At 52.4% G+C, this 9,571-nt stretch overlaps 1 long non-coding RNA gene across 1 annotated transcript; it reads left to right on the top strand.

The window, feature by feature from the left end:
- Nucleotides 1-5,466: 5,466 nt before the first annotated feature.
- LOC122455610 lies at nt 5,467-7,381 on the top strand. Its single transcript, XR_006273930.1, has 2 exons — nt 5,467-5,745; nt 6,655-7,381. It is a non-coding gene; the product is annotated as an uncharacterized LOC122455610 (long non-coding RNA).
- The last annotated feature ends 2,190 nt before the right edge of the window (nt 7,382-9,571 follow it).

The following is a 9,571-nucleotide window of genomic DNA, read 5'->3' on the forward strand; positions in this document are numbered from 1 at the left end:
TCATCCTGAGCTTGAGAGATGTCCTGGCCTGAAGGGGCCAGAGAGAGGGACCCAGATGACATGGCCACCTGCACCATCTCCAGCTGAATCCCAAACAACACCTGGGATGTGAGACTTCATCTCTCCTCCCCCAATGTGTCCTTTTCCATCCTTACCTTATTTCTTCTCTCTTCTATCCTCCTCCTTCCTTCTGCCTAAGGAGAGTCTGGCTTAGCCAACCAAGACTATGTATTTTGCAACATGGCTGTGAACCTGTGACCAGAGAGGCAGCTAAAAGCAATGCCCTACACAGCCCAATGCTGGTACAAGTTTGCCAGGTCTGAGTGGCGGATGAGTACACAGGGCCTGTGCTTTGCCAGCAGTGAGAATCAATACCAGGGACAGTGTCTTCTAGGGATCAGACTTTACCAACAGCAACAACTCCAGCCCATTTCAACTAACTGCTGCTCTCTTCCCCCAGCAGGACAATTATTGCCATCTTTGATACCATCCAAGAGACTGTCAGACCAGGAGGGTTTCTCTCTAAAGACTCTCTCCAGCTAAAGGGAGAAGGAACAAGGGATGTTATTAAAATAAAAGCCTCACTTAATATTTCCATCTCTAATGCTTTAACTGTCGTTCCTCCTTTTCTGTATCTTTAATCAAAGGTTAAAATGATTTTTAAGGAAGCGTTTGCCCTGGCATGAAGCAGGCAGAGGTCTCTGTACACCAAATCCCAAACCTTGTTTAACCGTGTTTAATGTTGGACTGTTTTAGTCATGTTAACACCTGTGACTCTTTGGGCCCACGTATTCCATCAGAATGAATACAGCACCGCCCTCACCTGGTATCTCCTGATGTGGAATAGGTGAGGGGTAATAGATCAGAGCATACGTAGCTGTCTGCCCAGCTGTGCTGCAAGCTGGCAGGGCTGGGGCGGTGCCAGGGCTCTGGGCAGTGGGAAGGGTGGGGGGCATTGTTCTGTACATGTGCTCAGGGGTTGGCTGTGGCAGGCACCAGTTCCATTGCAGAGACTGTAAATGGAAGCACTTTGGGTTTTAAATGGCCTGTCAGAAAGCATTGGGCACGGGCAGGACAAGGCTGAGAAATGACAGCTCATTTCAGCTTAACAAAGAGCTGCAGCAGCTGACAAATACCGAGTGCAGAGAGCTGGCGGCTTTTCAGCTCAGCCCTTCGCTGCTGCACTTCCCCACCCCACCCTGTTACAGAGTGGCTGGGGGAAGAACATGGGAGAGGGAGATGGGGTCTGGCAGGGAGTTACCTCCCCCTGTCCTGCAGTTCACCTGGCAGGGGAAATAGCTAGTGGAGGGTGCCTGGATTTAGGGGCTAGAGCCTGTTGTGAGATGGCATGTGGCCAAGCAGGCCCAGAGGGAGCAAAGGCCTCCAGCCGCTGGTCTCGTCTAAGAGGGTGTGGGGTACAGATGGCCACAAAACCCAGCAACTTAGTGATCAAGCTTAAAAGCTTAAGTGGATGTTTGAGCAGGCGATGCAGGGTCTTGAGACAGCTGGGGCGCCCGGGATGGGGCAGTGTCACACTGACAGCCAGGGCAGGGGCTCTGGGGTAGATGCTGAGTGCAGTGGGGTGGTGTCCCCGGGCGTTCCAGCACAGGGCCGTGCCCCTGAGCTGGGGCAGCGTCCTGAGGCTCTGAGTGCATGGAGCTGGCTCTAAGCAAGGGGATGAGCTGTGCTGATCTATTTACTCCACCTCCCTTTCCCTACTGCAGGGAACGGGATGGTGGCGAGTGGAGTAGGCTCATGGTCATTCCACATGCAGGGCTGGGAGTGCAGTAGCTAGCTCTAAACTCCCAGGGAGCTTACAATGAGCAAGGCTGGGATGGCCGGAGCTGCGAGCTCCTCCAATGCCAGCATTCCTGCAGCTGTCCCTAGGCTGACCCCTAATGAGTGGGGCAGGAACTGCCGTGGCACAGAGCTCCACATCCAGCACGTCTCCGTTATTCCTGCCAATGTGGTCTTGCACCAGACACTGGGAACACGTGACACCCCCCCCCCAGCCAGTGCTCTGGCACCGTTCCTGACAGTGACTCCTGCTGGGAAAGGCTGGTGCTGCAGCAGCTGCGAGCTACCGCACAAAGGGGTTGGAGCTGCAAGGGCTTCAGTGTTCCTGCACTTCTGGCATATGAGTTCGAATCCCAGCAGCTGTGGAGGGCAGCCGCAGAAGCCCTTTGATTTCAAGGGGAGTTAGGTGCCTAAATTCCTTTGAGGGTCTGGGCCTAGGTTCATTATTGTAAAGTTCTTCATTGTCACGCTCCGTATCAGATGGGAGATAATCTGCCGCTTCCTTTGCCCCACCATCATTTCAGCTCTTTGCTTCTCCTCCTCCTTCCCCAGCCACTTTTCTGTTTCTCCCCATCTTCCTCATCTTTGTATCGCCTCTTCTTCCCTTGACACTTCCTTCCCTGCAGCTATTTCATCCCCCCAAGCGGTTCTACTATCCTTTCTCCAGTCCATCTGCTAAAATGATCAGCCATGGAACAGCTAAAGCGTCACCTGAGTTGCCACTCCAATGCGTTTAGTAGAGGCTAGGGGAGTTCACACCTCTCCGAGCCATTGGCTGAAGACTCTGGAAGGCACCATTGCATTGCTTTACGTTCTGTTTGCATTTGGAAGGCATGTCTGGAAATGGGCATAGACACCAGGGGACTGCATGGCCATGCGGTGCAGGGATACAGATGCCAGCTGAGTAGCTCTCTATTTAGTTCAAGGGAGGTGTCTTTTGTGTGTGTGTGTGTGTAAATGCAATACAAAGTGGAATAGGTGTGGGGGGTGGAGGATTGGAAAGACTGGGAGTGGAATGAAAGTGGGTGTAGAATGGTTGCGTGTGAAATGTAACTATTAAGTGCATGGCATGGGTGGGATTGGAGCAAACAGGCAAGAGTCTATGCCTATGTGTATACAGTGTGTATATATATGCCCATTGGACTCTTGTTCACAGACATGCCTTTCACATAGGCCCCTGGCAGGTAGGTCTTTCACCCTCCCGTTCCCTAGATCTCCTTGTTTCATACAGACCTCTTTTCTCTTCCTCCTCCCTTCCCCAGCCCCATCTTCTCCTCTTCCGTGCTCTTTAATCACTGTTGAGTTTTTTTTTCATTCCCTGCCAAAAGGTTTATTTTCTGGTTCAGCTCTTTAAAAGAAGAAGCTGGATGCAGGGGCGGGGGTGGGATCTCACTCACTGCTTTCTGGGTGCTGCACGTGTGCTTTTAATGCCTCTGCTGTCAAGCTCCATTAGGAGATTTGGGCATCATTCTGCTATTTCTGGGGCCTGGCCTCCCTCTAGCCCAGCCTGAAATGAGGGCAGTGCCTTGGCTCCAGGAAAGTGATGGATGGGGAGTGATGTCTTAAAGAGACAATGCCCTCTGCCTTTTGTCTTTCTCAGCTGCCAGCATTCTCCCTTGCACCCATAGGTGGGGTGTTTGGAAAGAGATGGTGGCTGCCTTGCTGTGTTGGCAATCATGCAGCACGTTTTGCTAGCAGTGGGGCCTGGGTGTGCAGCCTGGCAGCCGATGCAGGTGATCTAAAGTCTGGCCTGGAGAGGTGATGGGGAGGGGCTTGGTGGGTCATAGCTATGTTAGCATCACCTAGGGTTGCTGACTGGAAAAGGGAAACGGGCAGAGTTGCCCACTACAAAGAGCCTCAAACTGAGGGCAAGGGATGATCAGGCCATCATGGACTTCAGGGCCTCTGATGCCTTGAGAAGAAGCATGAGCTAGTCCCTCCTCCGGTTGCTGCCCTGTTCAATGGAGCAGCCTTCTCCCCTCACAGCAGCACAAAACCATTGTCAATACAAAGGCTATGACTGTCAAAGGACTCCAAGGATTGGCCCCTCTGTTCCCATTAGTTTGAATGGCGATTAGCACCCAGCTCTTGTAGGCAGCTTTGCAAATCTCAGCCTTCCGTCCTCTCTAGGCTGAGAGCGCAGCCATTTTATACAGCCCCCCCATTACTTCTCCTCTGAGATCTGACCCTGTTCCAACAGACACAGCTGAGTGGTGTTCACACGGCAGCTTTTCATCGCACAGCCATGTGTCTGACTGTGTGTGTGAGCCCACCTCTGCCATGCTACCTGCTTGTCTCAGTGCATCCTGGGAAAAAAATCTATCCCAGAACGCCTCAGCACGGGGAAAGTAGCAAGCAGACATGCACACAGGAGGGCACTGCAGGGTTCTCACTGCACAGAGAGCTGTGAGGCAGGCAGACTGGCCAGCCTTGGTCACTGGCAAGGGCCACTCGGGCTCAGCTGCCACAGTTACTAGCTATACATTGACCATAATCTGAGTGTGTATACAAGTCTTGTTCTGAGCAGTCAGGGCTCTGGTTACCAGCTTGCTTCTAAGTGCTGAGCCAGCTCCTCAGCTGCTCTGAGCTGCCCTCTCTCAAGTAAAGTCAAAGGAGCTGTGCTATGGTGACTTTAGCAGCATGTTCTCTCCCGCTGCTGGTGATCATCACACACACACATAGAATACATGAGAGAGCCACCAAGGAGCTACAGGTGACTTGCAACTGAACAAGGACGCAAACGCCATCGATATGATGAGCCAAAGTCCTCAGGTAACCTAGGTCACAGCTGCACGTCCCAACAGCACCCTGTTGGTTTCAAAATTCTTTTGTGTTTCCCTTCTTGTTCCTCTTGGTGAAGAGCAGCACCACTGCAGCTTGTCCTCTTCTGTGCCATGTGACTCAAAGTTGTCAGGCCCACCCCAGGCCAGGGTGTCTCCTCCTCGAACACTGCAAGGACCTGAGTCTCTTCTCACTCACCCCAGTGCAAGTGAGGTGTGAGAGGAGAATCGAGTCCAGTTGTTTCCAGTAGTCGGAGGTTGGGGAGGAATCCTGGGCAGGAAAGGGCAAGTGGACACATGGAAGCCAGGTGGAAGGAGGATGCTAGTGGGAGGGAAAAGCTGGAGCTGTTCAGGTTTGAATTCTGCTACTGACCAAAGTATCTGCTCCTCAGACTGACATCCTCTTTCCACCCAAGCTCCGGAGACAGGGTCCTGAGCTTCTAGGCTCTTCTGGGCAGCACTGCCCAAATGCCTTGCCTATACACTGGCCTTTGTATGCAATCACACCATCCTTCACTTGCTAGCAGACAGCCCCCTCAAAGGGGCCCTGTTCTGATCTCATGCAGTGGTGATTCCAGGATGGCTCTGTTGACATCCCTAGCATTACTGACAGTTCTCAGAGGGTGGCTGGCCCCCATAGGTGCTGGGGGTGCTTCCGCACCCCCTGGCTTGAAGTGGTTTCCATCATATAGAGGGTTTACAGTTTGGTTCAATGGCTGTCAGCACCCTGGCTATACAAATTGTTCCAACGCCCCCGCTTTGTCCCCTTAAGTGAAGTAGGCCCTCACTGCCGCCCACACCCCAGCACAGCTACATCCCAAGTTGAACTGATTAAGAAGGTGGGGTGCCATCTAGGGCTAATGAATAAAAGGAAGACAGCTGTGATTATGGGGTTGTAGGCAGTCCCTGGGGGAAAGCTAAGGGCAGCAGCCCAGGGTGGGGTTAATCTGCTGAGGCAGAAAGCCTGAGCCAGGAGACTGAAAAGGGCTGAGGGTGAGGAGAGAAGCTTAGTAGAGGGACAGTCTGGTGCTTTTCTCCACGCAGAGGCTTAGAAGTGAGGAGGAAGCCTGTGGTGGTCTCTAGCTGGGGTGGCTGTTTTGGCTAGAAGAACAGGTGGGGAGCCATGGAGTGCTGTGAGTGGCAGAGCCCACCGGAGCTGGCATAGTAGGTGAGTTGTTGGACTGGGTGAAGGGGCTCTTATGGGCTAGGTACATTGGGGGGGATAAATGGGTCATGTTTGGGGGGCCTTAAAGGACTGTTGGCACCTATGTGGGATAACAAACCAGCCCAGGGTTAAGGTAACATCAGACCCATTGTGGTGGAGTGTTTAAACTGGGGTAGGGTGGGGAATGAAGCAGTAACCCTGGTGTTATTGTGCCCAGCTGCAAAGGGGCACTCAGAGGCAAGGGGGAATCATGATCAGTGAATCTGGAAACTGGCCTAGTTTCTAGTCTAACTCCCTGGGCCAGTTCCAGCTTGTCTTGGGCTGCTGGCAGACTCAAGCAAGTTTCACAACAGTGATTACACTTGGATCATATTTTTCAAGCCTTTCTGTGCAACCAGGCAAGCTAGAAACTTAATGCCAGTGAAAAACCATGTGATTCTGACATAACAGTGAGGCCTGGGCCTGTAACACTGATGGCATAATTTGCGTCTGACTTGGTGACCTGTGGGGACTTTCCTCCTTCCAACCTGCTCCTGAAATCCCCTTGGGGAATCTCTGGTCCAGTGGCTACCTTGAGGTGCAATCGAATGGCTGGGGCCTTTTGGCTCCATGAATGCTGAATATTTGGGAATAAAGCATGGGCTAGCTGCACATGCTGCCCTGATGGACAAAGCAGCGGTCAGGAGCCGGAAGGTGTGAGCTCCAGCCCTGGAGGTGGATGGGACTAAACTGCAGACCCCAAACACTGTGGGGTTTCTGTTGGGGGACTGATGTCAGCACAAGCTCTGCAGCGCAGGTCTGAACGGGACCTCCTACGGAAAGAGTTAATTCTCACTGGTTCCCTCCTTGCATTTTGAGCTGTAACTTCTCCCCTTGTGCTTATCTGTTTTCCCCCTTTGCCCCTTTCCCCAGGAAGGGGAAAGGGCAGGGCTGAGCTGTTGCTCTGAGTTGCATTGTGCCGGGCTCAGGTCCTATGACTGCCCCTGCACATCCCGAGCTGTGGATTGTGGGCTATTATCAGCCACTGAAGCCATGCGAACTACAGGTCCCAGAGTGCATGTTTTCTCTACTTACCGAATTAAGCTGCCTTACCCACAGCTTTCCGGATGATGGAAGAGAATCTGCTGAGCGGACCCCAGCTGTGGCTTGGCAGGCAGAGCGAAGGAGGGAAGGGCCCTGGAGTAAAGTACTGATTGGTGTCTGTCACTGTCGTGATTGGACAAGGAGGGAGGGTCACCAGAGTCTCCCAGCTTTGCCTAACTGTCTGGTCTGTGAGCCTGATGTTGCCTAGACCCATGATCCCAGAGCTGATCTTAACTTCTCTGGTCTGAGGGCTGGATTATGGGCTGTGATGAGAGCTCCCTTCCTAGGCAGTGCTGTGCCCAGCTGTACAATCTCCTATATGGTGCCGAGGGCCAGTTCTGGGGAGGGAGGGGGCATAACGAAGGGAAAGGGAGTAGTGTTCTCTCCTCTTCCTTGCTAATCTAGCTTTCAACAGATCCAGGATTGCCCTGATTTCTCAGGCCCTGATCCTCAGCTGGTGGAACTTGGTCGACCTCTGTTGAAATCAATGGAGTGATGTTCATTTAAACCACCTGAGCAGCTGATAATTCCTGAGCTCTCCTTCCTGCTGAGATCACAGAGCACTGATTTCCCCTGGGCTCTGGTGAGGTGACCCCTAGCCTGAGTGTGTGTGTGTGTGTGTGGGGGGGGGGGGGTGCTGAAATTCTCCAGCTGTCGATTGTCACCAATTGCTTTACCAGCTGCCTGATTTTTCTCTTATGGCAGTTAGCTAAGTGGCCATCCATAAGAACAGCCATCCATCCTGGGTCAGACCAAAGGTCCATCTAGCCCAGTGGCCAATACCAAGTGCCCCAGAGGGAATGAACAGAACAGGTAGTCATCAAGTGATCCATCCCCTGTTGCCAGTTCCCAGTTTCTGGCAAACAGAGGCTAGGGACCCCATCCCTGTCCATCTTGGCGAACAGACTTTGATGGAACTAGATAAATTCATGGAGGATAGGTCCATCTAGGCTGCTGAAGTAATTTAATTTAATAAAACTCCATTTAATAAAACTCCTCTCTGGGGAGCCTATGATGTTACCTAGGCCTCTCCCTATGGAAAAGGCCTCATGGAGACAACAGTCCTGGGTGGTGGTTGTAAAAATCCCAGCCCTCTGCCCCCCCAAATGTGTCTGTGGGCATGGGGCTGGGCAGGGGAACAAGAGTTGGGAGATGGGTGGAGAAACAGTGAGGGTGTTGAGGGCATTGTCCATGTGCCAAGCTACCAGTGGCCAAATGGTGTGGCCAGAGAGCCAGGGGCATGAGTAAAGCTAGGAAGAGGCTAGTGAGAAGAAAATCACTAGGAATGAAATAAGTGGGATACTCTGGTGGGTGGGGGGTGAGCAGGATCACATTTCTGACTCCTCTAGCTAAGAGACAGCTCAGCATCTCCCATTCCTGCTTGTGCAGGACTGCATTCAAGCCCCTTCTGCCATCCCTCTGGCAAGCTGCTCCCACTGCAGTGCCTCATCTTGCTAAGATCTGGAGAAAGCCTCTCTGCTAATCAAATATTGAGACCTCCCCTCATTGGAGGGAGAAAACAAATCTACCTCTCGTACTGCTTCCACCTGCTGTATTGATTGAGCATCAGCCCCTCCCTGCACAGTGCTGTTCTAGTCAGTTAGCAGCAGCCAGAACTAGGCCAAGCTAATGATGGGAGTGAGTCTGCAGACCCCTCCTCAAGGTGGAGGGGAGCTAGGATTCCACCTGTTTCATTCGAACATGCAGTCTGGCTAAGGCCTGCGTAAGGATTTGTGTGAAGCCCTCTCCAACACTGGTGTCTTATCTGGCTACAGGTAGAAAGGTGAAATCTCCCCCCCCACCCCTCGCAAAGTTCCCTAATGAATCTGGATATCCAACTCCCATTCGTCCCAATAGGGCATCTTTGACAATCTTGGCCTCGGTATTTGCTGTGCTTAAATGAAGTGATTTTTCTGCTGGTGAAAAGCACAGTCTGGGGCAGCAAGATCCCCTCTATGCACGCTGGCTCCCCGCACGCCAAGCCCTGTCTCTGTACCACAGTTCAGGCTGGCCTCTAGCCCTAGAAGGGAATTTCAGTCTGCAAGGGCCATGCAGAATGCAGATGTTGGTCCTTTGGTGGAGATTGCTGGTGAGGGTGGTGGGTTAGAGCAAGGTGTCTTGGGAACATGGACGCTGCTTCACCAGCCATTGGCCTGAGCCCCATCGTGCTCATTACACATGCACTCACCTGTCACAGCAAGATCAACAGAGGCACTCCTGCTGCGGCTTCCATGTGCCAGCAGCTATCTCCTGCTTATAAGGCTATCCTCTGTGAGGGTTCCCTGACTCGTAATAGGCCTCCTCCCTTGTCTATCACAGCCTGGATTTGTTAGGCGGGTGCAAGTTTTCATTTCTCACAGGCAACCTGGGAGGAGCTGTGCTGAGTGAAGTGTGGGATGTGTGCTTCTAGACATGGTGCGTGTGCCTGCATATGTTCACCCATGCAGTCATCTCAGGGTGATGTGAAAGGCAGAGGCTGTTATGTCCCAGCTGCAGTACACAACAGCTTGCTTGGGGGAGTGAAAAACTCAGAACTAACTGCAGAGGGATCTTTTAAGGAAACTATCACAGGGAAAGGGAAGAAGGAATTGAGTAGAGCTGGGCAGAACCAGGAGCACTAGGAACTGAGTGTAAACTAGGGTAGATCCAGGGAAGTAAATGGACCAGCTGAGGATTCGGGCCATCAGATTAAGGGGCTGCTCATATGGGTAACATGGCCAGGCATAAGGACCAGGCATAAGACTTT

This window comes from Dermochelys coriacea, chromosome 8 (assembly GCF_009764565.3).
Source record: "Dermochelys coriacea isolate rDerCor1 chromosome 8, rDerCor1.pri.v4, whole genome shotgun sequence".
Taxonomy (NCBI): domain Eukaryota; kingdom Metazoa; phylum Chordata; order Testudines; family Dermochelyidae; genus Dermochelys; species Dermochelys coriacea.